This window comes from Cricetulus griseus (assembly GCF_003668045.3).
Source record: "Cricetulus griseus strain 17A/GY chromosome 1 unlocalized genomic scaffold, alternate assembly CriGri-PICRH-1.0 chr1_0, whole genome shotgun sequence".
NCBI lineage: Eukaryota > Metazoa > Chordata > Mammalia > Rodentia > Cricetidae > Cricetulus > Cricetulus griseus.
The window spans coordinates 201,669,317-201,695,416 of record NW_023276806.1 but is presented as its reverse complement, the minus strand read 5'-3'; positions in this window follow the sequence as shown (position 1 = coordinate 201,695,416).

Sequence of the window (26,100 nt, the reverse complement as noted above, 5' to 3'; positions counted from 1 at the left end):
CAAACAGGGTGCAGACACAGTTCTCTGGCAGAGGAATTTCTTATACTGATCATTTAAACCATTGCCTTCATTAAATATTAACATTACAAGACTTGGTTAGAAGATACTAACTGCTGAGAGCCTCTGCTGAGATCTGAGCTCATGTTGCATTATAACTCCAACAGAATGCTATTCTTTGAAATGAGCAAACACAAGGACACTTTTCCTTTAAACTACACAGGGGACTTTGGAAGGTTATTGTGAAACACCCTGTAGTTACTGAACAGTAAAGAAATGCCTTTCATTTTGGTGTAACACCTGAAAAATATGCTGGTTATTTTCAGCATCTCATGTTTCCAATTTTAATTTTCAGCATTCAGAGTTCAGTATGATACTGCTGTAATCCCAAATGAGAAAAAAATGTTCAATGCTATAAGGAATAAATACATAGTGTTGTAGCTAACCACAAGTGGGTAAATATAGAGCATAAAATCTTAGAGATATATTTCTGCTATAGGAAAACAGTTCTATATATTCTGAAATGGCAAAGCAGATCTATTGGCTGAAAATCTCAAGGGACACTTTTCTAATTATTGTATAAGTTACAATGACCTTCTAAAGTCTTTTTAATAATGTATATTACATTGGCATGATATCCATGATTTCCTAATTTGGTTATAATTCATTTACCTAAATTGCACGGGCCTTTTATAAGTTATTGGAATTAAAAAGACTAGCATATTGTCTGTATTCTAGGACATAGATAATTGATGCAAGTCCATATGATCAAGTGCAATTCATGGAAGGATGTGATAGTACACATTAAAGCACAATTATGAAATACCTAAGGAAGTATTCTTGCAAGAAATGAGACATGAGTGTGTGACCTGAGTTTTGGCAGCTGTGAGAGGAAAAGAAGTCAGGCAGATAGTGTTGCCATGAAGGCTCCTGAGTAGTAGATTTAGAGGTTAGGATGTCATCTCCTGTGACTGGTGTGTAGTAGTAATGAATTAAGTTAGTGGGATCTCGAATTGGCAGCTACGTTGGATACAGTTTAACTTCCTCATACCATATCTCTTCTGGGATGCTGGGATAACACACCTGTTAGAGTCATGGTTAGGAAACACAGACTGACTACAGTCAGAAAATAGTCCACAAGGTACCTGAAAGTGTAGTTTGTTATATTAAATATTCCCTGGTTGTGAGTCATTTAAGTAGACATTGGCTGTGTGCCAGGTGAAGCCGTGTTCCATTCAAGACACACTGTGAATGCTCTCATTTGGCTCCCTTGGTTTCTGGTAGAGCATGGTGGCTAGCTGTTCTGGGGCTGGAATCCCAGTGAAGTTGAGGACTTCCAAAATAGTAAGAGCAGAGAGGCACATGAGCTCAAGGTTTCAGAGGGCCTAGAATGCCACAGCTAAAATATTTGACTAATATTCTTCATGGAGTAGTAAATTATTAAAAATAGCAACAAAAATATAATGCACAAAAAATTGACCTTTGCAAAAAGGCATGCTACAATCATTGTGTCATCTACATGACAGGTTCTTCTTAGTCTCACTACCCAGATGACAGATTTGTTTGCTTTCCAAGAATTCACTCTCTGCTATTTCTTGACAGCTTTTTCCTTCAGATTCTTTTTTTTTCTTTCTTTTTTGGTTTTTCGAGACAGGGTTTCTCTGTGTAGCTTTGGAGCCTATCCTGACACTTGCTCTGGAGACCAGGCTGGCCTCGCACTCACAGAGATTCACCTGCCTCTGCCTCCCAAATGCTGGGATTAAAGGCGTGCACCACCAACACCCAGCCCTTCAGATTCTTTTAACGTTTGCAATATAAATTTTTCAAACAGTGTTTGGATTGAATTATTTGACCAACCCATCTGCACCTGTGTATCATCAATAATTTGTTCAAGTCCTGTTTTAAAAAGAAAACAAAACAAATACTTATTTACTTGAACATTCTGGAAGGAGTTAAAGGGAGGAGCTGGGGGAATGAGATCAAAATGCACTGCATTAAATTCTCAAAGAATTAATAAAACATTTTAAAATGTCTGGCATGAATGTCACCACTGTTTCATTAACTGATTGCTTCAAAACCAATCTGTCTCCCTTTAACCTAATTTTTAGCATAAGATCTACAGAGATCACTCAACTGGCATCAAAATATGATGTAGCAATAAGATAACTGAATTGACACATATTCCCCAGGGCAATTCTATCCACCAGCTCTTTTTCTAAAAGAGTTTTGACAGCTTGTCAAATGTTTTCTTATAAAGAGTCATCACATGACTGCTTTCATCAAACCACCTGTCAGTCCACACCCATCCAGGCTTGAAATAGAATCAGTGTTTCCTCAATTGGTTTCAGTGTTGTGAGTAGGAATTGTTCAAGTCCTCACAACCTGAGAGGAAACAGTTTAGTGCATTGGGCAACAGAGCAGGCATTTAGAATGGAGACATCTACTTTTCATTTTCTACTCCACAGTTTTCATGTAGGCCACATGCTTTTGCTTTACATGATTCCCTATTTTCTTGAGTAGTTGCTGAACTTCCCTGGAGGAATTTTCCATATGTTAAGAAGATGATGCTGATGTGGAAGATGTAGTCCACAGAGGAGAGCATCACCACTGAAAATCAGGAAAATATATATCAGAGAAACAACTTTTCTGTTTTCTCTGCAGTTTAGAGTTCTTACATCAGGATTCATGGCTCAGAGTCCTAACTAAACAGATTCAATGTGAAAGCTTTCAATCAAACCAACTTCTTCACTCTTTAAAAAAATCATTAATTTATTTATTCTTACTTTATGTGCATTGGCCTTTTGCCTGCATGTATGGCTGTATGACCATGTCAGATCCACTGGAACTGGATGTACAGAGAGTTTTGATCTGTCATTTGAGTGCTGGGAATTGAACCCTAGTCCTCAGGAAGAGTAGCTAGTGCTCTTAACCACTGAGCCATCTCTCTAGACACCCTAACTTCTTCACTCCTGTGAAAACCCTTGACACTTCTTCCCTTTGTTGTTAAGATCTCAATTCTGTCAAAGTGAAATGATCTATGTTGCACACCTTCCTTATTTTGGACAAAAATGACAATGAGCTGTTTGTAAAAGAAAAATGTTTCACACCCCCTTTTCTCATTCTCGCTCTCCTTCCTTCTCAAATTATTTACTTACATAAAATATCTTTAAGTTTGGGTGCTCAAATATATTTTTTTAATTTTAATATTCTTGTTGACAGGCTTATTTGACCATTCAATTTAATTAACTGAAGATTTGCAAACAATCCAGGCATGGTGACACACACCGGTAATCACCTGTATGATGTGATATTTAAACATTTTACCATCTCATCCAATGTCAAAATGATTCTATTTGTTTGCTAATAAGTATTTTGCCATAGTTAATTTTGTGTTCTTACATTGGATTCCAAATTAAAAAAATAAAGTTATAAAATATGTCATGAATATAAAAAATGAGTCCCATTCTACAAAATATGTTTTAAACTGGTCTGAATAGTTTTTAAAACTATTATCCAGTTTACTATTTCAAAACCTAAATTGTACCATAAAGATTTATTTAGAGACTATTTCCATCACTTGAAAGGATCACAATGACAAAAAATTCAGTTTATCTATTATAGGAACATCTTTTATGCAAGAAGGAGTCATATTTAACTAGTATGAAAACAAAAATAGTATACATTTATGGAGTATATATTATCAGTTGTATACTATAATTATGTATTGACACAATTTATGATGAGATTTATATCTTAGGGTTTCTATTGCTTTGAAGAGACACAAAGACTACAACAACTCTTCTAAAGGAACACATTTATTTGGGACTCACAGTTCAGAGGGGTAGTCCCTTATTATTATGGCATGGTGGCATACACACAGACATGGTGCTGGAGAGGTTGCTGAGAGTTCTACCTCTGGATCCACAGGCAACAGTAAGGGAGGAGACACTGGACCTAGTTTGGGGCTCTTCCATACCTCAAGGCCCACATCCTATGGCATACTTCCTCCAACATGGCCACACCTCCTCCTAATAATACAGCTCCCTGGTGACCAAGCACTTAACTCTATGAGCCTATGGAGGGCATTCTTATTCAAACTACCACACTTTACACACTTCCAATTTCCTGCCTCTACTTCCCTAAGGCTGTTCTATACGCAAGGCAGAGGTGGAGCTCATTGCTTCCCTTGTCTTAGTCAAGGATCCTTTTAACTGAGCTGTATGTTCAGACTACACTGTAATCACTGACAGAGAGCACTCTCTCCTGACCTTCAATTTTAGTGGCTTTGCCCACTAAACCACTCTGATTCTTTCAAAAAGATGGAATCGTAAGTTGACAGTGACTCAGGGAGAAATCTGTCCTTCCACGCACAATCCTCTTTTACTTATCTTTTTGCTAAAACACATCATTTGTCACCTTGAAAATACTTTTAGAGTTGACTCTAGAGATTCCTCAAGTTATAATAAAGTATTCGTTACAGAACTAGCTATATATCTTGAGTTCATTTCAGGATTCTACTACCAAGCAAAGAGATACTATAGAATAGAATGAGTGATACAGAATAATTGCCTAGAGTATGTATGAAAATTTTTCTTGCTCCCCATTTTGCATATGTGAATTATACATAGGTAATTTAGCTCTATGCACAACACATTGAAAACATATAACAGCAAAATGTTTTGTAATTTAGTGAGGTGATATCTTTCTTGCACAAATAAAGCCTGTCTGGGGGGTCAGAGAATGGAGCTTGTTGCAAGCTAACCATAGAAGTCTGGAGGTCTATACAGATAGACAGGAAGTGACATAGCTGGGCAGAAACAGGATATAAGCAGGGAGAAACAGGAAATCGTTCTCTTCTCTGCTGAGACATTTAGGAGGTCGTATGTGCTGTGGCTTGCTCCTTCTCTCTGATCTCTCAGCATTTCCCTCTATATCTGACTCTGACCTTTTATTTAGACTAATTAAGAACTCCTTTACAATTTAGTGAATCACATTAAAGCTAATATAGAGAACAATACCCAGATATTTTAATACTAAATCAGTAATTACAAAAATTAGTATATTCTACTTTTGCTTTTGAACTTCTAGTAGAGCTTGTACTCCTTTGGGTTAGGACAGTACACTGGATATCTGTGCTAGTCAAAAGACAATGATGAGTACTTACCTATGACCACTTTACCAAAAATAATATTTTAGCAAGAACATTAATAACTTTGCTAGGCTGTCCTTTCTTTGTTTGGGTCAAGGAAAACTATGAAAACAGATGCAGTCAACAAAATTTTTCAACATAGAAATTTATTATGAAAAATATGATTTTGTAACTGTACAGATTCAAGATTACTATTCATTTAGAATTATAAGAAATACTCCTTAATTATAAGAAATAAAAGAGAACCATGTCTGGGTCCCACCGCTATATTTTGTGGTTGGCCACATCATATTATTCCATTGCAAAGAGCAGTCTCAAGTTACTTTTTAGCACTTTGCACAAAGCTCTGCACATCCAATACAAGGAGTACCGGTTCGATTATCTAGACTTGTCAAGCAACTGTCACTGAGAGTGCAGAGAAAGGTTTTTATGGGTTTGGAGAAGGAGAACTTACTGGCAGAGCAATTTATCACTTGGCTTCCCAATCAAAAAGACATTTTGGCTCCTACTCATCAAGCCACTTTGGGAGATACACTGAAAACAACTACTTTACTACTATCGAAGGTGTAGAAATATCTTCCAGTTCTGAAGTTGGTTTCATTTTTACTGGGATTTAGCAAAATTCCAATTTAGGTCAGGCTATCTTCTCACTGGAAAATGGCTTTATCTCTCACTATCTCCCCTTTAAATGTGGCTGTTAGGATTTGAATAAACCATTAATATCATCATGGTTTCTGTTCTTTCTAAGAACAAATGTTTTCATTAGAATCCATAAAAAGACTTTCATCAATTTTGACATATGTGCTTTCATATAGCTTAGCATTTTCAAACCAGGGGTGTCACTTCATTTTTCATGTTACTATATTTTTAATAAATTTCACTCCATTCTCAGAAAATTACGTATATTGCAAAACTACTTATTTAAGATGAAATTAGCATGTTCTTTACTGAAGTCTAATATGTTTGGATGACCATATGTCCTTGGAATCTCTCTTTTGGAGTGTCAGCTGTATGGGTCCTATATTTTCATATTCCCAGGAGCTGGTGTAGTCATGGAGAATCACAGAATAACTAAGCTGGAAGGGATTTTAAAACATACTTGGTTCCAACATTTGTAGCTTGTTTCAACACAACCTTTCCTAATTGTCATTAAATCATGATTCTAAATTCTCCTGTCTTGCTGAAATAGTAAATGACCAAACAAAATGTCTTAAATGAACTATATTTGTCTGGGCTCAATTCCTCTGTCTTCATTGTCAATTGCTTGAAACATGTGATGCTTTCTATTGCATTTAATTTGGTAGCAAATATTCTTAACACTGCATGTGAAATGCTGCATCCTGCATCCCCATGCCCAATGATGTGAATGAGCTACTTACACCTTTTTACAAAAGGTAGATTTTTGGAATTTTATGACCTGATTCTTAAACATAGAAACTATTTAAAATGTAATTAAATTATGGTCTTAACATTAACCCACAGGTCAGGGTGTTAAGAACAAAGGTAAAGCTTAAAATGCATCACTTATAATTGACATCACTTCTGACTGTCATTTCATTGCATATTAAGTTATTTCACCTACTGTATCTATACCATAGAAATTTCACTCAATATATTGTTACTTATCTACTGTTTTGCTGGCTGCAGAGACTCAAGAATGCGGTACAGAATATGATAGTAAAGTATTAAGTTTTCAAAGATAATTTTTATATGTTATATTAAAGTAATCTACTTTGGAAGACCATTATATAACTTAGAAAAGCCCTTCATGTCATTACCCAATTTTCCATTTTTCAATCTAAAACTCTTAGGCTATCAGCTCATATCATCTTAAAAACTACATGACCATTTACAAATTGAAAGTAATCTATTCCTTTTCTTTTCTTTCTAAGGCAAAATTTCTTATAGTCTAGGTTGGTCTTGAACTCATTATGTAGTCAAAGATGACGGTGAATTCCTTATACTCCTTCCTCTACCTCCCAAATACTGGAACTGTATGCTTGTGCTACTATAGCCCACTGCATTTTATTCATCTTATTTCTCTCCTACTCTCATCAATTTTCACTATGTTTCTTAAAGTCATTTCACAGAAAGTAAAGAAGTTTCATTTTGCAGTAGAGGGGAATAAACCCAGAGACCCACAACTGGACACTGTGCAGAGAATGAGAACTTTGGAACACTTAGTCCTAAGTGGGAGGTTGCTAGCAAACTCCTTCCTTCAGGGATCAGGGAGCTATGAGGAAAAGGAGGAAGACAGATTTTTTAAGAGCCTGGGAAATGCCTGAGTTTAAGGAAGCAGTGTCTTCAATACCCAATAGGACTGATGTCCATATGAACTCACAAAGAATGGGGCAGCACACACAGAGACTGCATAGGTAAAGACAGATGGGGTCTCAGCTCTGAGAGGGAGAACACAGGATCCCACCCCTAAACAATAAGCTATTTGCAATTCATATCAGCTGGCAAAGGGAACATCAGGTTTTTCCATTATGGTGTCTCTAAGTATTTTAAGAAACTCTCCGTGTAGGCTGTAAAGCCAGGAATAGCTGACCAACACAAAAGCAACTTCATGTTTCTGTTGTTGCTGCTGTTTGTTTTTGTTGTGTGTGTGTGTCTTTTTGTTTTGTTTTGTTAGTTTTTGTCTTAGTTGTTTTTTTGATTGTTTTATTTTTTATGGTTTTTTATAGTAGTTTTTTATTTTAGAAGCATTCTTGTTTACATATCTATCCCCCATCCCCTCATCCTCCCATGCTCCCCACCAACCCTCCAAAGTCCAACACATCATTTGGGGTAGGGCCCAGGCCCTCCTTCCTGTATCTGGGCTGCAATAGTATTCCTCCATTGGAAATGGGCTCCCAAAGTCCATTTGTGCTCTAGGAATAAAGACTGGTTCCACTGTTAGAGGTCCCATAGACTCTCTTGGCCTCCTAGCTGGCACATTTTTATGTTTTTTAAATTTGTATTTTGAGAGAAAGCCCATAATGAGTAGGTAGGGAAATGGAGACAATCTGGGAGGAGTAGAAAGAAAGGAAAACATGATACAGGTATGTTGCATGAAAAATTAATAAATTTAAAACATACTGCAGAAAAGTAAAAGACAAACAGAAAAGGGAGGGAGGGAGAGAGGAAGGGAAAGAAGGAGGGAGTAAGTGGGGGAAGGAGAGACAGACAGAGAGAGAGAGAGAGAGAGAGAGAGAGAGAGAGAGAGAGAGAGAGAGAGAGAGAGAGACTTTGCTGTCATTGTAATCCCGTTTTCCATTTCATTTTAACAAATGTCAAGCAGGGTTTGTGTCTCCAGAATTCGCAGAGAAATCAAGCTTGAACATTGCCAAACCTGTCCTCATCCTACTTCCCTCTTAGTATCTGGAGGCAGTAATTTCTCAGCTCCTAGAGTTTTCAGTGGATGTTGCCGATCCTTTTCCTCTGGTTACTTCTGTTATTACTGAGTTCTGAATGTTGTTGTATCATGGGAAGAAAACTTCAGGAGGTTCCTTTCTATATTCCCTCTATAAATATTTTCATCCAATCTTGTGGATGAAAGGCATCTAACTATATTTGGCTCACTCCCTAATTTGTATCCTTATCTTTGAATATGTCATAAAAATCAGATTATACATCTATTGCATCTTTAAATTTAGACACCTCATAAGGATATAAGTTTTTATGGTGCAAAAAATATATTTGGTTTCATTCCTTATTTCTCTGCACCATAAACTCCCTCAGGCCATTGAGACAGACACAAGTTTTAATCCTTGGTTCTCTCATAAATTTCATATTGAAACTATTAAGTAACATATTAACACTATGATTAAAGCCGATCCAGAATTGTAACAAACTGCAAATAAATTGCTTTCTAAGTGTAGTTCCAAAGAGGGGGAAAAGGCCATAGGCAGGTGTGGTAGCATGTGTTTATAATTCCAGCATTTATGGGGTGTAGGCAGTAGAGTGTATGAGAGCAGGTAGGCTACCTATGAGACCCAGTATACCAACAGAAAAGTAGAGAATTTAAATTTTAAAATAAAGAATACTAGAGTACACCCACAAGAGAAGTAAATGGCAAGCAGCATGCTGACCTCTTTTCAGAAATGACTTTGTGATTTTTATCTGAGGCAGAAATAACCTATTCCCCTGTTCTTATTTGCAGATGGAAATGAAAATATCAAACAGCAAATCATACATTTACAGTGACCATAAAAGTGCAGGAAAGAATCAACAAATGGGAAAAAATTGTTCCCATTAGAGTCACTCCCATGAAAAACGCTCTGATTTTTATAAAAAATTTCAATACCACAAGACTGTGGAGTCCACAGAAAGACCTGGGCTGACAGAGGCAAAGTACTGTTAGTGCAATTGAAAGAAGCAGCTATGAAGCATCTGGACTATGTAACTCAGAACACCTAGTGGTAATTAATAATGGAATAGAAAATGAAATAAACTGACAGTTTCTTGCACACAGATTTGTGATAACAGCAAGTTATTTCCCATGCATTCCCTTCCAAATTCACATCGCTATCTATGGTCATTTCCAGGGAAATTCTGATAGAAAAAGAAAAACAAACAAATAAAAACTTTCATTGACTTTAGATACTGGTTTTTACTCTCAATGAGAAGGAATGCCACAGAGGTTCTCAGCGTAAGCGATCTTAAATACAAGATAATAATATGTACATCAGCACAGACCTACATTAATCTCAGTAGAGTCAAGAATCCTAACATAGAGGTGGAGCCAGTGTGAGGATTAGTCTCCTAGTTCTATGCCATTATCCATTATTTCAAAGGCAATGTGTCAAGTAAAGAGCAATGTCTATGAATAATACATTATGTAGCACTTGATACAGAAATTTGCAGACATACTTTAGAAATGAATGCTTTAGGCATTTACTTTATCTTCTATTTTTGAACTGTTTCTATCATGTATATAACTAGAAAATTAATTGGGACAAGTAATAGAAGTTAGTTGTCATAAAGCTTCTATTTAGTTAAAATATTTTTATAGAGATAGATTTAAAATAAGAAGAGTGTCTACCTAGGTTTTTTTAAAAAAAATTTTTTTGATGGTGGTACTACTGTTAACTTCAGTAGTATTGTCAACTTCACTCATTTAAAGCTTGTCTTCTTACTTCCCATTAATTAAAGTAAAACCTTGAATAACTACTAGTGTGTCCTATATGCAAACATTAAAATCAGAGTGCATTTACTGTCTTTGGGGCTTATGCCTGTCAAGAATGCATGAAACATTCATTAGCCTCACCACAGATAAAGGTGTCCTTGTTTACATATTTGCAAATTTGCAATGCAAGCCCAGAACAAGGCTGCAAAAATGGTAATGTCCATGCAACTACTTTGATTCATTTCAAATCCTCAGTAGACACTTGTGAATATTAACCTCATGTGGTACTGTTAGTCCATGACTATTTGTCATTTATGATAATTTATAGTGATCATATAAATGATTTTGAGGGATGAATGCTAAATAAAGTTATTGATCATAAAATAATTCAACATGGAGAAGTCCATAAACTGTGTTTCACGAACAGTAGTAACTTGACAGATAGACCTGAAATAATGCTGTCTTCATTTTCACCCATTCCTCAACCATGCTGTCCTATTTTCAAAGTAGACATTACAATGAAAATCTGGCAATTTCTGTAATGTAGGTGATTTGTTTTGGATATACTAGAAAAGTAGAGTTTATGGAATTCAGAGCAAAGGAAATCTTAAAATAATTTGTTCTTTTCCCTTGAGTAGTACTCCGTTGTGTAAATGTACCACATTTTCTTTATCTATTCTTCAGTTGAGGGGCATCTAGGTTGTTTTCAGGTTCTGTCTATTACAAATAATGCTGCTATGAACAGATGTCCATGTATAAATGTGCATCCTTTGGATGGAACTAGAAGAAGCCATCCTGAGTGAGGCAACCCAGTCACAAAAAGACAAACATGATATGTACTCACTCACATATGGATATTAAACATAGAGCAAAGGATTTGTAGCCTACAATCCACACTGCCAGAGAAGCTAGGAAACAAGGAGGGCCCTAAGAGGGATATACATGGTCCCCCAGAGAAGGGGAAAGGGACAAGATCTCCTGAGAAAATTGGGAGCATGGGGTAGGGTGGGGAGGGGGAAGGAGTTAGGGGAAAGAAAAGTGGGAAAAAAGGAGGAGGTAGGAGGACATGAGGGAGCAGGAAGATTGAGTCGGGGAAGAATAGAGGAGAGCAAGAAAAGAGATACCTTAATAGAGGGAGCCATTATCGGTTTAAAGAGAAATCTGGCATTAGGGAATGTCCTGAGATCTACAAGAATGACCCCAACTAAGAATCTAAGCAATAATGGAGAGGCTTCCTTAAATGTCCTTCCCCTATAATGAGATTGGTGACTATCTTAAATGCCATCCTTGAGCCTTCATCTAGTAGCTGATAGATAGAAGCAGAAGCAGACACACACAGCTAAGCACTGAGCTGAACTCCTGGAATCCAGTTGCAGAGAGGGAGCAGTGATGAGCAAAGGGGTCAAGACCATGCTGGGGAAACTCACAGAAACAGCTCACCTGAACAATGGGGAGCTCATGGACCCCAGACTGACAGCTGGGAAATCAGCATAGGACCAAACCAGGCCTCCTGAATGTGGGTGTCAGTTAGGAAGCCTGGGCAATCTATGGGGCCTCTGGTAGTGGATCAATATTTATCCCTAATGCAAGAATGGACGTTGGGAGCCCATTCCCCATAGAGGGATACTCTCTCGGCCTAGACACACAGATGAGGTCCTAGGCCCTTACCCAAATGATGTGACAGACTTAAAATGATAATACAAAGTCACAAGTTATGGGATTTCCCTCCCAGTTCTGCAGCCACCTTGCCCCAAATGAACACACGGATGGTATATTAATTATGAAACACTTGTCCGATGACTAGGGCTTATTCGCTAGCTCTGTCTTAATTATTAACCTATTTCTATCAATCTATGTATTGCCACCAGGCTGTGGCTTACCTGGTAATGCCTAGGCATATTGTTACTCCTTTAGCAGCATGGTGACTCTTGTCTGTCTGCACTTCCCAGAATTCTCCTCCTCTGGTAGCCCTGCCTATCCTTCCTTCCTGGCCACTAGCCACACAATGTTTTTCTCATCAGCCAATAAGAGAAACAACCCCATCAGTCAAGCAGCAATTGAATCATCTAGAGTAAGAAATCAGGAGGAAACACATCTCTAAGGCTGAAAGTGGAAGACCTGAAGGAGCTAGAGTCTAAATATTACAGAGATTGGATTTCTATCAGGAGACTGACCAGTGTGGTAGTAGGATCTGTAATAAAACTAGTTATCCGGGACCAATAGAGTCAACAATGAAACTTTTGGAAAAGAAAAGAATATAAAGAGGTATGGGAAAGTGCATTAGACTTAATCTCAGTCATTTCATAGAGCAAGATTGGAACAGTGAAAGACAAACCTCAGTCACAACTTAGCCTAACCTAAGAGAGAATTTTCAGTTAAAGAGAGTTCTACCCAAACAAGGAGAACAACCATAGAATATAAGGTCATTGCTGTTATCTAGAGTTCTTGAGCTTCAAAGGGATCAGGGTGTTTTCATAACTTTGCATATATGCATATATATATATATATATATATATATATATATATATATATTTAATCAAGCCATTATGATTTAGATCAGTGATTTCTCGTCACAAATCAGATATCCTGCAGATCAGATATTTATATTACAATTCCTAATAGTAGCAAAATTACAGTAATAGAGTAGCAATGAAATAATTTTATGGTTGGGGGTCTCAGCAGCATGAGGAAATGCATTAAAGGGTCACAGCATTAGGAAGGTTGAAAACTACTGATTTAGAATCTTGTATCAGACACCACATCAATATTAGTGTAACAGTCCCAAAAATGTACTTCCTGGCCAGGTCCAGGTGTAAAAATGTAAAGTCATTTTTACACACTCTTTTCTTTCTTTTTTATATATAAATTTATTTATTTTACATTGGTGCCCCAGTTTTCCTTTCCTCCTCTCTGTCAGTCCCTCTCTGCCAACACCTACCTCTGTTTCATCCTCCAATTCACTCCTCCCCCTTTTCTTTTTAGGAAAGGACAGGTCTCCCATGAGTATCAACAAAGCATGCCACATCAATTTGCAGTAAAACTAAGTAATGCCCCATATATTATGGCAGGACAAGGCAACCCACTATAGGGAGTGAGGTCCCAAAAGTCAGTAAAAGAGTTGGAGAAAGCCTGTTTCCACTGTTATGTGTACCACAAGTAGACCAAGCTACACAACTGTCATGTGTATGTAGAGGGCCTACGTTAGTCTCTTGCAGGCTCCCTGGTTGTTCGTTCAGTCCTGTGAGTTCCTATGAGCCCTGATTAGTTGATTCCGTGGCTTTTCTTATGGTGTACTTAACCCCGCTTCTACAGTCCTTTCTTCCCTCTCCTTCAGGATTCCCTGAACGAAGTCTAATGTTTGGCTGTGCTTTTGCATCTGTTTCCATCAGTTGCTCCATGAAGCCTCTCTGATTACCAATGGGTAAGGTACCAATCTGGTTTCTGGAGATGGGCAGTTTGGTTACATACCCACTGTTGCTAGGAGTCTTAGTTGGGGTCATCCTTGTAGATTGTGGGGAGATTCCCTTGTACCAGATTTTTTCCTGACCCTGAAATGCACCACCTTCTCATTTCCTGTACTCTACCCCTCAGTAAATCCCCCACAAGCTGCTCACTCATCACACTCTTTTCTAACAGCCTGTTTTTCTGAATTCCAAGTCATTGCTAATTAGCATAGCTGAGCTAAGTTTTCATGGTGAATTTTTAAGAATTAAGGAATCAGAAGATGATGTGTGTCTTAATTAAGTCTCATCATCAAAATTCCATACCTGTGATTGCCACTGTCTGTCTCTACTCACCACACACTAGATACTTGGATGCCTCTTATATAATTTGATTAGCTATGTACACTTCAGATTTCATCATATCAAGCTCACAAAAAGAAATTGCGGTAAGACTTTTTGTCCAAGATGGACTGACTGTAGGTCTGCTTCTTACAAAATTCTTTTCTCTGGGGTTTCTGGCACAACTAGTAATCTAATTACACATAAATATAGACTTTTATCAAGTAATTTATTTTGAATTTTAGAGAGATGTTTATTATATGTAGTTGGGCACTTAAAAGGGAGGAACGGAGGGAAGAAAGGAGAGGAGAAGGGAAGAAGGGAATGAGAGAGAGAGAGAGAGTAGAGAGACATTTGTATTGAGAAGGGGCTCCTGGGAAATAGAATACTATTGATATGCTGGTCTGGGGATTTTTAAAGGTCTTATAGCAGAAACTGCTGTGAAGTATGGGGAGGAGTATGAGTGGGCCATTGATGGACTGGACATGGGTTATCACTTTGGGGCATGTCTTGTACAGCCTCTGGGCAGGAGTGGTCATAAAAAGAAGAGGTGACAAGGAAGCAGAAGTCACTTCTTCATCCCCGGATTTTAGGAACAACATTCTTTTCTTTTTTTAACTTTAAAAAATTATTTAAAACAACTTTTTTCATTTTACATTGCAACTACAGTTCCCCCTCCCTGCCCCCCAGCACCCTCCTATTCACATCTCAGTAAAGATAAGGCCTCACATGGAGTCTGGCATATCAAGTTGAAGCAGGACCAAGCACCCTAGTATCTAGGCTGAGTAAGGTATCCTTCCATAGGGAATGAGCTCCAAAATGTCAGTTCATGCACTGGGGATAAATCCTGGTCCCACTGCCAATGGCCCCACAAACTGTCCAGGTCATATAACTCTCACCCACATTCAGAGGGCCTAGTTGGGTCCTACACAGGTTCCCAAGCTATCAGTTCAGAGTCAGTGAGCTCCCACCAGCTATGTCATCTGTTTCTGTGGGACCCCATCAAGATCTTGACCCCTTTACTCATACAATGCCCCCTCCCTCTCCAGGAGCTCAGCTCTGTGCTTAGTTGTGGATCTCTCTGCAACTGCTTCCATCAGTTACTGGATGAAGGTTCTATGATGACGATTAGGGTAGTCATCAATCTGACTACAGGGGAAGGGCATTACAGGCACTTTCTCCACTATTGCTAGAAGTCTTGGCTGGGGTCATCCTTGGGGATTCCTGGGAATTTACCTAGCACCAGATTTCCCCCTTACCCCATAATGGCTCCCTCTATCAAGATTTCTCTTTCCTTGCTCTGCCTCTCTGTCCCTCCCCCAACTCAACCATCCCTTTCTCCTCCTCCCTCCCCTTCACCCATCCCTTTTCTCCCTACTCAATTTATTCAGAAAATTTTATCTATTTCCCCTTCCCAGGGGCATCCATGCATGTCTCTCTTACGGTCCTCCTTGTTACCTAGCTTCTCTGGAGTTGTGGATTATAGGCTGGTTATCTGTTTCTTTACATCTAATATCTACTTATGAGTGACTACATACCATGTTTGTCTTTCTGGGTCTGTGTTACCTCAGTCAGAATGGCATTTTTTCTAGTTCCATCCATTTGCCTGCAAATTTCAAGATGTTATTGTTTTTTAAAGCTGAGTAGTACTCCATTGTGTAACTATAACACATTTTCTTTATCCATTCTTCATACAAGGGACATTTAGGTTGTTCCCAGTGTCTGGCTATTATGAATAATGCTGCTATGAACATAGTTGAACAGATGTCCTTTCGGTATGAATGTGCATCCCTCAGGTATATGTCTAAGAGTGGTATTACTGTGTCTTGAGGTAGATTCATTCCCACTTTTCTGAGAAACCACCATATTGATTTCCAAAATGGCTGTACATGTTTGCATTCCCACCAGCAGTGAAAGACAGCTCCCCTTCCTCCACATCCTCTCCAGCATAAGCTGTCATCAGTGTTTTTGATTTTAGCCATTCCTACAAGTTTAAGATGGTATCACAGAAACATTTTGATTTTATCAAGTAATTTAAATGAAGACAACAATGCTTATTTTCCTTTAAACAAACCGTTTTAAACAGAACATTTGAATTAAAGTGATATCTGCTGTAGGTTTTGTTAGGACCCACATGCTTTCTTGTAGTGAGAATCCCTGCAGTCCTCCCCTTCTTCCCAGCAGAGGGCTGTATTTGTGATGAAACTTCACTCTGTCCTGTTTGGCTAAGCAGTTCTCAGTCTGTAGGTCTTGATCCACATAGGGGTCCCATATCAAATAGCTGGTGTATCAGATATAATTAGTAACTAGAAAAACTGTGAAGTAATAAAGAAATAATTTTGTAGTTGGAGGTTACTACAACATGAGGAATTTATTAAAGGGTCTCAGGATTAGGAATGTTGAGAAGCACTGGAAAATGAAGGCATAGACTTTTAATCTCATGATAGCCATGCTACATGGACGTGTGCCTCCTGTTACTACTTCTCTTTGTTCTAAAAAACAAACAGGAGGAGTTTCGACGTGGTATGAAAAGTTTAGTACCATATCAATATATTCTTACTACTTTAACTTCCATCTGGATACATTCATATACCTGAATTCAATACATGCTCATGTATCATAGGGATATTTTATGATTGTCTACAAAATGATTTCATTTATTTTTTAGACTACACCTGAAATGAATTTAGACAGTTCTTAATAACATAGTTAACCCATAACCTTATATAATATTGGCAGAGAAATACTATATAAAATATTCATGGGAAAAATAATGATCCATCACAGATATTTACCAAAAATTTTCTAAAATCAATGTTGCTTCTGCAAAATAACTAAAAATGCAACTTACTGCTTCTGCTATAGGTTTTAAAATGGAGAATAAAAGTAAAGGCAAATAATACATTATATATAATATATATTTTATTATTTAAAAATTGTGTGTCTGTGTATATGTGTGTCTGTGAGTGTGTCTATGTCTCTGTGTGTATGTGTGTGTGTGTATGTGTGTGTGTGTGTGTGTGTGTGTGTGTGTGTGGTGTGTGTGTGTGTGTGTGTGTGTGTGTCTAACCAAGACGTATGAGTGGAAGTTGGAGGACATGGTGGAGCTGATCCTCTCCTTCCATCATTAGGTCCCGTGGATAGATCTGAATTGTCCGTGCCCTTAGCTATCGAACCATTTTACCACCAGCTCTTCATTAATATTTTATGACTTCTTTTTACCAGAGATTCACAAAGTACATTTAAATTCATTATCCACATTACCAGTTGAGACATCTATCACTTTAAAATAAAAGAAAATAGCTCCTAATTAGCAATATTGTTCAATAAGCAACTTTTGCTATACTAGTTGTGCCAAAACAAGAAAGATCAGGTGTTGGTGAAATGTCCTTTTTCTTGTAGGAAGATGCACACAGTGGTTTCAGAAAGATAAGGACTTGATTTATCTTTATCCCTTTGAATAGAACCTGGTTAATTAAAGTTATCAATTCACTAGTATCTTTTGTTCCATTGGTTGGCAATTTACCAATGCTGCATACTCTCACTACGTAGGCATCAGAGAGACTTCCATTTAACTAATATGTTTGAATAGGATATAGAAACAAAGCAGACAATACCTCCCCCTAAAAACAAAAATAAAACAAGGAAATGTACACCTTAGTGTTACTTTGCCTCCTAGGGACTAAGGTGATGGCTCCTGAATAAAATGCTTGCTGTAAAAACATGAGGCCCTGCTTGATAAGTTATAGTAATGGTTGGACTTCATATAATTTAGAATATGGCCATCCATAGTCCAATTCCAGTTTTAGCTTTACCAACTATCTAGGCTTGGATAGTTACTTGCCATTTCTGAATCCATCCTGCAATCACAGCAACCAGCATGAGTTCTTACATTAAAATGTAAGTGTATTGAAAATAACAGTAAATATTTAGCATTGTGTTAGACGCACGGAAGAATAGAACATTAAAGATTGAGAACAGCATATAAAGTATAGCATAGTAACGATAATATGGGGAGGTTGTTGTTTTACTTACATGCATTTAAGAACATGTAAGTAAAAGTTAAAAGACAACATACCTGGATGAACTCAAAGGCTGTAATACTCACAGGCAGATCAATTATTGCTGTGAAAAACTCTTAAGGATAATTTATGATATAAGTTAAGCAGTAAACCTCAGGATGAAAAGTAAATATGAATGCCATGGCACTGACAGAAGGCCTACATGATTTTCACTTAGCAAAAGTAAAACATTTGCCAGATAATAACTGAAAGGTGGGAGAGGAAAGAAAATGCAACAAAAATAGGAATTATGTGGCTGAAACCACTTTATACCATCCCTTTCATTTAGTCTAACTTCCACAGTGAGCTGACTTCAATTCTCTCATATTTTATTTTCATAGTTTCTCCCATAATTATGTAAATAGATATTCATGGAAGTTTATGCAGAAAGTGTTCATAGAATCATTGTGGATTAACCAGTGGGCTAATACACTTCCATGAATAGTAAACCACTTTTCAGACTTACATTTGTCATTACGTTTCAACATCAGTATTACTTGCTAAAAAATTTGAAGTCTGCTTAATTCTAGATTTTCTTCCTTTCCTCGGTGTTTATGCTTTGTTAAAATATGTTCACTTGATGAAGACATGGGTTAATGCTGCCAATTTTGGGTGACAATTTAATTTGTGTGGGACTTTCCCAGTAGATCGATTTAGTACAATACTTTTCCTGGGGTGAAGTATTTGTATTTAAAGAACTGGCACTGAGCATTGGTGGCGCACGCCTTTAATCCCAGCACTCAGGAAGCAGAGGCAGGCAGATCTCTGTGAGTTTGAGGCCAGCCTGGTCTCCAGAGCGAATGCCAGGATAGGCTCCAAAGCTACACAGAGAAACCCTGTCTCGACCCCCCCCCCCCCGCAACAAAGAAAGGAATTGGGTTTTTTTGTTTTGTTTTCTTTTCATTTATCCAGCTGGGCACTCCAGTGATGCATGCATTAGTTTTCCTCACTAGCCTTCTTTGCTTTTATTGTCTCCAGTTCCTGACAACGATAGCTCTAACCCCACTTCTTTATGTCAATACTGAGTTATCATTCTCCATTTCATTGACTGAATTTACAGCAGTTTCTGTTCTGGGTTTTGTCCACATTTTTATATTTCTGCTTTTCACTTTTTCTCTCTACTTATTTTCTCTTTTCTAACAACTCAGCCATTTTTTTTTTTTTTTTGCCATCTCTATCTTTTTCCCTAGAATTTGTGTTTCTGTTTAGAACATTTTTTTTGTCAAAATAAATGACTTCACTAAGTAATTTAAAATAATCATAGCAAAATAACTGGTCCAATTTTCATCCTGCTTTTGGGTTTACTTGTGGTTAATGTTATTTATCAAGTAGAAAGATTTGCTACGGTTTCTATGTTTTATTGTATCTTCTTAATGCTTGATTTACATACGTTATCCCTTCCTAATTTCTAGTGCTTTGATAGGCTTCTTTTCAGTCCTATCAGTGATCTAATGTAGTTAGAACTACACTGTTTGGTATATGATTCTCTTTGTGTTTAATGATCTTTACTTTCCAAATGCCTATGGACTTCTTGGTGTTCGCCAAGCCCCGGGGACACCATAGTGAACATCAGATATTCCATTTCATAGAGTTTATAAGATCTGAATATAAAAAGACAAATGGATTTAATACATTACTAGGGAGAAGAAATTGAGACTACTTGTGGAAGCACATATTAAAGACATTAAGCATTTAGATCCCTTAATGAGCCTGCCTCCAAACTACATCTAGGAGGCGAGTTCTTTCATGTATTTCTAGTGTTTGAGAGAGTCATGAAAACATTGTATGAGAAAAGAACTTGTTCCTAACTGAAGTTACTGTAATGGTATAAGAACATTAGGAGGGAGTTTCTATTTCGTGAAGAATAAATTTCATTGTTCTATTTTATGAATCCGTAAAAGGAGAGATTCTAGGAAGATATTCGCCATTTTGCCTGGCATTCCCATCAAGTGTTAATCTAATGTTTGGTTTGTAGGTTGATCTCTGCCTTTATGTTTTTGCTGTCAATTATGTCTTTTCTTTGATAACTTAATATGTGTATACAATTATTATGATTTCTGCCTTCCACCATCTGTTCTTATGTGCATCTCGAGGTTATTAATCCCCCCTCCCAATTCTCTCCCAGATTCATGACTTACAGTTTTACTCTGTGATCCATTTAGTTTAACCATGGCCACCTGCATGACAATTGGATAACAAATATTCCATTGTACATCATTTTCTAAAAGGATCCATCAAGTCCCTTTTTAGGACCAGTGTCAGCTTGCTGTGAGGCTGCAGTAACTGTGCACTAAAGTGAAAGCATCTGTTTGGAGTCATCAGTAGCATGTACCTTAAAGCATGATGCCCATATTCATGGGTTCTTGGAGTAAACTGTATACTTATTAGTATGAGCTGCTATTAATTCTGTTTTTCTTTAGCACATAAGTCAATTTTCATAGTATTTCTCTGAGGCATTGCAAAATTCTACCAGCAGTGACAGCATGTTTATCTGATGAGTCCTGAAGCTGCCAACTAAGTGTGTATTATAGAATTCCTACGATAAATCTCCATCTTATCACTGCTGGATAGGATTCATGATGTCTTGCTAGATCCCTTAGTTTGTTTCTGTGTTTAGAGAAGGCATGAGGACATTAACTAATCTATCCTATTTATGGCACAATGTTGAAGTCTTGTTCTAATTAAATCCTTGGAGCATCTCCTTCTTTGTATATAAAAGAAAAACACACACTCAGGTGACTGTGAATACCTTTTTTCTTTTTAGTTTCAGAATTGAAGACAGCTTGTTTACTTAATTGGTTTGGCAGAGGAAAACTTGTAAGAAGGAAAACAGAACAGCTAATCCATGGTCATTTTTATTTTCACCTTGTGTTCCCCAAAGTAAGTGTTTGATTTTCTTTTTTCTTTTTGCAATGGAGGACATACACCTACAAAGACGGGAAATTGGCAGGTTATAATTAATTGCCAGCAATGTAAATCCTTAGAGTGAAGTTGGAATAAATAAATAATGTGGCAAACATGAGATATGCTTTTTACTGTTTCTGTTTTTAAAAGTATAATCATTTTTGGTGAATAAAGAAAAACTAGAAGGTAATATGTCAGTCCTAGGATGTTAATCTCAAAATCTTCAGAAGGCTAAGCTGAGGAAATAAAAAATGCATCAAAGGAGCATTATTATTGTGTCTTTGGATCAATGTTCGCTTTTTGATATTTCTGTATTTATGTGCATATGTGCCAGTGTGATTGCATGAGATCGTGGAGGCCAGAGTGGGGGTTTGAGTTCCATGAGTAGAGGGATCTGTGAGTCAGATGATGTGGGTACAGGGATTCAAACCCTCAATCTCCTGAGAGACTGGAGCTCATCAATGATGAGGCATCCCTGAAAGATAGTCCAGTGCTCATAAACAATGAGGCATCTCCCCAGCTTCCAAATAATTACTTTTTTAATGCAGCCAAGCTGGTTTTCTGTGTCTGAATCTGGTAAGTGTTTTATGGTTTTTTTCTGTTATGTTATTTTTTATAGACCTGTGCACAAGCGATGGAAGACTCTAATTTTCAACTGTTCCTTGTCCTTCCCTTTATAGGCTTAATAAATTGCTATATAGTGTGATGATTAAGAAACACTTGAACTTTGTGGTATGAAGTAAATTCGGCCTGTATTACTTATTATTTGTGTGAATTTATATGGGTTATTTGCGTTATTTGATACCTCTTCTTTCAGTTATTTATTGAAAATAGAAGATAATAAATTTTCATAGATCTTATAAATTTGTCTATCAAACATTTATCATTCATCAATCAATAAATCAATCTTTTTATCTTTTTATCATGCCATCTATCAAAATAGCATCTGTTATGCATCTATATACATATCTTTCAACTATTACATATCTATCTATATCTATCTATCTATATCTATCTATCTACACACACACATATATAAATATATATATATATATTCCTACTGAGTCAGTCAGGAGGATTACGCCAGTAAGCAGAATTCCTCCATAGTCTCTGTTTCTCCTAGTTCCTACCTTGAGTTTCTGCCCTAACTTGCATTCATGATGGTCCAAAACTATAGGATTAAATAAAATCTTTCTTCCACAAATTGATTTTGTCATGTGCTTTTTTTTTAGAAAAAGATTTTATTTTATGTATATTTTATATATGTGAATGCTCTGCATATATCCTTGCAAGCCAGAGGAGAGTATCCGATCCTATTATAGATGGTTGTAAGCTGTCATGGGTTGCTGGCAATTGAACTCAGGACCTCTAGAAGAGCAGTCAGTGCTCTTAACCTCTGAGCCATCTCTCCAGTCCCTGTCATTGTGTTTTTATCAAAGCAATAGAAAACTAAGATACCACCCATCTACCCATTTATCCATCCCTCCATACAGACTTCCCATTGCTATATGTAGCACTTATAGTATTTATAATTACCATCATGTTCTTTATAGATATCTGCATGCTGCATTTGAGTATCTTCACTCAAGTGACATGCTGCCTTCTCACAGTGCAATCTAATCTGTCCTTTTCTTTTGAATAATGTATTTTTGTATATAATATATATACAAACACAAGCTACTGAGTACAATATTCCCTCTCTTACTTCCATCGAAATCATTGGGGTCTTCTTTACTACAAGCATTGTATGTAAGGGACACCTAACAACATCAACCTGTCTGCTGCTTATTTGAACCACTGTTGTATCTGATTGATGTTTCTACCTTTTAGAACTTTTCCTAAATTGGGACACATCTAACATTAGGATATGCAAACTGTTTTCTACGTATTTCTAAGGAAGGCCTTTGAAATAAATGGGATTAGAAGTAGCCCCCAAATGGTCTTGGAAGTCAATTGAATATGCTCTAAAGTGTTTTTCACTGTTTGAAAATCACAAAATTGTATTCATGCAAATCACAAACCATTGTAATTGACAGATAAATCATTTTTACTGCTTCATTACATTTCTAGAACATCCAGTAAAATGTTGAATAGGTAATGACAATGGTCATTAGTGCTGTGTTTCCTGTATATCTATTTGTTTTCAAAGAAACCTTAAGTTGTGGAATTATTTAGTTTAACCAACAAATTCTTTGAAGCTTTGGGAATTGAAATTTAATGAAAGTTCTAGTTCCTGTATATTTTCAACTTTACAAACATAAGTTCTATAGTTTTGTAGATCTTTACTTTAAATCAGATAATACAATTAATATGTATTTGTGTATATAAAGCTTTCATATCAAAGCAATGCCTATGAAGTCTGTTCATGAAGGAGAAAGGATGAAGTACACTTGTAGGATCTTCCCTCTTTTTCCCCTCTTGCCATCATTTTAGTGCCTCATAATTTTGTTAGAACTGATTGAAAGACACTCTTGCTTATGATTTTCTCTAACATATTTTATTGCATTGATTTTTAGCTTTATTCTTTGTGTTTAGTCTGTTTTTCCTTTTATTAATTTTAAATTTTACTTAATAATAACCACATCATATGCACATACTATAGAATGTATGCATGTTTCCATGTGCTTTCTATTGTGAAAAGGAAAAAATTACATTAATTATCTAAAATTCTACCTGTTAAAAACATTTGAAGTGAGCCAGGCGGTTGTGGTGCACACCTTTAATCCCAGCACTCGGGAGGCAGAGGCAGGTGGATCTCTGTGAGTTCGAGACCAGCCTGGTCTAGAAAATCTAGTTCCAGGACAGCCTCCAAAAGCCACAGAGAAACCCTGTCTCAAAAAACCAAAAAAAAAAAAAAAAAAAAAAAACCAAAAAAACCCCAGAAAGCCAAAAATACCCCCCCAAAACATTTGCAATGTATTTTTGCTACACAGTCTCTATGTGGTACAATAAAACACCAAAACTCAATCTCTTAGTCTGTAATTTTTGTCCTTTTGACTTTTATGCCCACTTTTCTATATCTTTGCCTATACAGTAGGTTATGATTATCATTTACACTTTTTATAGAGTTCTTATTTAAGTGAGAGAATGTTATATTTATTTTTGATCTTATTTAAACCCACATAATACATTAGTATTTTCTGTTATTATAAATGGCAGAATTGTATTTAAAAATCAATAGAATTATATGACCATATGTGTGCTTCTTTTATTCATTCATCAATTTTTGGTATAAGCTGCTAATATACAAGCTTCCAACTTTTCTAGTGACTGCATTAAAGACTATGTAATGTCTCTTAATACATGCTTTCACACACTTGATATTTTATGTTCAAAATATTTATTAATTTCCATTCTTTTTTATTCCCTGAATCTATGAGTGGTCACATGTTTGCTAATCTACCCCAGGATTTGGTTTATTTCTGCATAATTCTAGCAATAGTGCAGAATAGATTTGTATTTTATGTATCAATTTAAATATATAGAATGGCATTTTTTGGCCCACCAAATAGCATATGATTGAAAATTCTAAGTAGTGAAAATATTATATATTGCATCATTGTCAGTGTGTATGTTCAACTTTAGTTATGACTTTATGTCTCTCAAAACTAACATTTTTCCACTTGTTTTAATTTCTTTTTTAATGGGGAATCATCAAAGTCTGTCACATATTTGGGGCAGGACCTTTGCCCTCCACCATGTAGCTAGGCTAAGTCTATACTTTTAATTGCTAAGACTTTTCTTCACTAATTTTCAAATTTGCTGCACTAATTTTATTATATCCTTAAATTCAATTCATTTTTATACCATCCTGATAATTTATGAGTTAAATTGTTGGCATATGTAATACCTTATTATATGGTGAAATTATATTCTGGACTTATTTTTGGGGGGTGTTTCTGGCATTTCATCCAATTAGCCTACTGTGACAATTAGGTTTCCTAGAAGGACAGAACTGCCAGAATGAACATGTAACAAAATGGAATTTACTGGGTTGGCTCACATGATACAGCCGAGGTAGTCCAATAGCTGTCTGGACACTGGAGAGTCTTAGAAATAGCAGGAGCTCTATCTATGGGACTGTATGCGTTATTACCCCCAATCTGGTATGTAAGGCCTGGTAGAGAGCCACTGGTATTCTATCCATGCTGGAAGAATGAAGTGTAGGGTTCTGATTCTAGTGATGCAAGTGTAGGTATGAACTTAAGGCCAAGGAAGGTGAACTCTCTAAACAGAGGTGAAGATGAGCTTTTCGTTTGGAGGTCCTTTACCTAGGTCACCAATGGAAGGTGAATGTGCGTACACATTTAATGTGGGTGTCCTGTTTCTATTAACCTAATTAAGAAAGTCTGTAACAGGTGTGCTTAGAGGCCTGCATTTTAGTTGATTTTAGACCCAATCAAGTGAACAAGGAAGGTTAAGTATCACATCTAGGATGCTCTCCCTTGTCCCATTAAGTTAAAGCCAGTAAAGGATAGAAAAAACACAATGGCTCTCATAAAATTAATCTCCTTCATTATTTTATATTTGGACAATAACTACTGTGTGCAATTATAAGAGGTGATTTATTAGGTTGGGTCATATGGCCAGAGACTGGAATGTTCCACAATGGCTGCTAGCCAGAGATCTAGGGAAAGGTGTAGTTAGTCAGTCTAAAGGGATGGAAGCATAAGAAATAAAGGAAAAGCTGATGTAGCCCTGGTTCTAGGCTGAAGCCCTAGAAGACAAGACAGGTGAGTGTAGGTCTGTGTTCAAATGCTGAGAATCTGAGTTTGGCATTTTCTGGTGATGCTTCAACAATAGCAACAATAAAAACAGAAAAATTCTGCCTATGAAGAAAACTCCACTTGCTAGCATCGAGGACTTTCCTTTCTTCTGCCATTCTTTGTGTCTGGGTCTCTAAACTATTTATTGGACAGCATTATGCATATTCAGAATGGATCTTTCCCACTCAGTGTTCTGACCCATGTGTCACTGTCTCTGGGAACATCAATATAGATAGTACCCGAAGTGTGAAGTAGTGATGCATTAGGCATCTTTCACACCAGACAAATTGACAAGCAATGCTAACTATCAGAGATCAGAAGTAAAACCATC